The sequence below is a fragment of the Elephantulus edwardii genome, unplaced genomic scaffold (assembly GCF_000299155.1).
Source record: "Elephantulus edwardii isolate Elephantulus edwardi_28Jun2011 unplaced genomic scaffold, EleEdw1.0 scaffold00350, whole genome shotgun sequence".
Lineage (NCBI taxonomy): Eukaryota > Metazoa > Chordata > Mammalia > Macroscelidea > Macroscelididae > Elephantulus > Elephantulus edwardii.
The window spans coordinates 1,544,345-1,547,684 of NW_006400100.1; positions in this window are offsets into that span (position 1 = coordinate 1,544,345).

The following is a 3,340-nucleotide window of genomic DNA, read 5'->3' on the forward strand; positions in this document are numbered from 1 at the left end:
TCACCCTGATTCATAAGGAAAAGGGGATGGCGTATTCTCTTAGCTACTTCCTGCTGAAAAGGGACGCTGTGGGTTTCAGGGTGAAGAATCTTTATTTTCTTGATGTTAAGCTTCAGTCCACATTGAAGGCTACAGTCCTTGACCTTCTGCAGCAAGCATTTCAGGTCCTACTCCTGGGGTCTTCTTTTTGCCAATTCCTTTGGAATAGTTTGAACTTCTTCTTTCATCATCACAGACTCTTGCTCATATGTTGTTTCATGAAATTCTTCTGTGTTTTCCAATTCCATTTGGTGTAGTGACTCTAACAAAGATTCTCACCACTGGATGAATTGTCAGCATGATGATAGATGGTGAAGAGAATGAGATTGTTAACAGCTTATGTTTGCTTGGCTCCACAATCAACATTCTTGGTACCAGAAATCAGGAAAAGACTAATTACATTGGGGGAAAACTCCTGTCAGGGATCTCTCCAGAGTATTGAAGAGCAATGGTATCAGTCTAGAGACTAAAGTGCACCTAATCCAGTTCATGGTCTTTGCAATTACTTGCTATGCATCAGAAAGCTGGACAACGACTAGGGATGATAGGAGGAGAATTGATGCAAGGATTCTGAAGCTCTGTCTGACATACTTTCAGCATGTTGCAAAGAAGGACCAGTTCTTGGAGAGGGACATCACACTTTGGAGGATGGAGGGACAGCAGAAGAGAGGAAGCTCCTTAATAAGATGGACTGAGTCAGTGACTGGGGTAATGGAGACAGGTGTGTCAGAGATGATGATGTTGGCTCAGGACAGAGCAGAGTTCAGAGCTGTTGTACATATGGTTGCTATGAGTTGCAAGCGACTTGATGGCACATAACAATAACAACAATAACAAAGCTTAGGAATACAATTAAGCAAAGTGTTTCTCGGAAAAAAATATGGACAATCTCCTACCATGCAGTTTAGTTCCTCTGAAAATCTGCTTGGAAGGTCAGCTATAGGTTGTTCCCACACTATGGTACATAACAACACAATAAGTCACTTATCCTAGCAATAGGAAGAGTTACATTAATAGAAAAATAAGTATAAACACACGACATCCTATAACAGATCCCTGCCACATCAGCCACATCAGTAAAACAGATTACTACTCAGTAAAAAGAAAGAAACTATAGATGCACATAGTGACCTCGATCAAGCTCCAAAATATTATGTTCCTTAAAAAGATTCTATTCTTATGTGATTCCACTTGTATAGTATACTTACAGTATACTTGGAAAGCTGAAAGTATAAATATGTAGGTCCAAGTTGTGCTTAAGAAGGAGTATTGGAAAAGCACTGCACTAAAGTAAATTGTGACTCATAACAGCTGTAGAACCAAGTAAAATTACTCTATTGGGTTTCCACAGGTATAATGTTTCCAGAAGCATACATCTTTCTCCCAAGGGGCAGATGGTAGATTTGAACCGATGCACTTACTCTTACAAATTGAGCTCTAAACCACACCTGAATCAGAAACCCCTTAGAGTAGTGGCTGATAGAGCTTTAGGAAATTTACACAGCTAAATACTCAACTATGAGCAGAAAGGTCAGTCCTACTCTGTACCCTTTGTTTGTCCTCTTTCTTTTAAATTGAGGTATTTAGGTGATCTCTTCTCTGCCCTGCATCCAGTTTTCATGGTGCATTGGCTGAGAATCACCTGGTGTTTGCCACTGGCTCACTAGTGATCGACTAACTCAGTCTGGATAATGTGATTCACTGAGTGCATGCCAGGGACATCTTGGCCTGTGTGGACTCCTTGATGAAGAGGGAGAAGGCAGGCCCTCAAGGAGAAGAACACTGAGAGGTTTCAGCATCTCGGAAGTGGTGCCTGAATCATGGAAGGACTTGCCCATGAAGACAGAGAGGAAAGGGCCTACCTGCTCTGCATTGTGCAAAAGGGGGGAAGAGGGAGCTGATCACAATCTCAGCACCTCCCTAGTTGCACTCACAGCAGAGGAAAGAATGAGAAACTGAGGCTGCTTCAGGCAGGAAAAAGGATAAAATTGTGAATGTGAGTGTGAGTGGAGTCTGACTGAGATGAATAACAGGAGGAGGGTTCCTGCCCTGTCCCACAGAGTGGAAGCCAACTGCATAATCCCAAACTATGGTTCTGTGGTGACCTTTTATAGCTAAGGGGATCTCAGCAAGGAGCTTATATGGACACATCAACTCCTAAGAGGCATGCAACAACAACAAAAGAGTCATGCAACATTCCCAAGAGGGAATCAGCTGGCAATGGATCTGACTGACCCTTCCTGTGCTGGTTATGGACAAACCAATTGTGTAACCCCCTCCAGTATATCCCAGACCTTTTCCCTTACCTGTGTTGTGGCATGCTTGTTATCTATCGTAGGGAGGATAGTGGGGAATGCACAAATAAAACCTACTCCTTTAGAAACTACGGTGAAACATTTTAGAAAAATTTTGCTAGAGACTATGGGGTAAAAATGTCCCCAGGAAAACTGAGAACTTTGTGAGAGCAAGAATGGCCTACATTTGGGATTGTTGCTGTTGTTGTTTTTATGTGCTGTCGAGTTGCCTGTGATCCATAGTGACCATATATACTGCAGCTCTGAAATTTGCACTGTTCTAAGCTAGTCTCACTAATTCTGACACACCAACCTCCATTGCCACAGTTACTGTATCAATGCATCTCCTCTGGGGTCTTCCTCTTCTGCGCTGTCCTTTCACCCTTCCAAGTATGATGTCCTTCTCCAAGGACCAGTCTCTCCTGGCCACCATCTCCTGACTCTACTACCAGTCCACCTATGAGTATGTGAGATGGAGCTTCAAAACCCTAGCCTCCAAGGAGAAATTTGGTTTCACCCTCTCCACGACAGACATATTTATTTTTTTTGGCAGTCCATGGTATGTTCAAGACTCTTCTCCAGCACCACAGCATGAAGGCATCGATTCTTTTCCTGTCATCCATAATCATTGTCTGACTCTCTGAAGCATAACAAGTAACTGCGAAGACCATGGTCTGGATTTTGGTGCACCTTGATCTCTAGACTAACATCATTGCTTTTTAGCACTCTCGAGAGGTCCTTGACAGCAGATTTTCCCAACGTTATTCATCTTTTGATTTTCTGACTGCTGGTGTTAAGAGTGTTGATTGTGGAGTCGAGCAAACATTTGGGTTGTTGTTGTTGTTATGTGCCGTCGTTTCCGACTCATAGCAACCCTATGCACAACAGCTCTAAACCCTGCTCTATCCTGCGCCAACCGCACCGCCTCTGACACACCCATCCCGACTACCCCAGTCACCGAATCAATCCATCTCATAGAGGATCTTCCTCTCCTGCGCTGTCCCTCC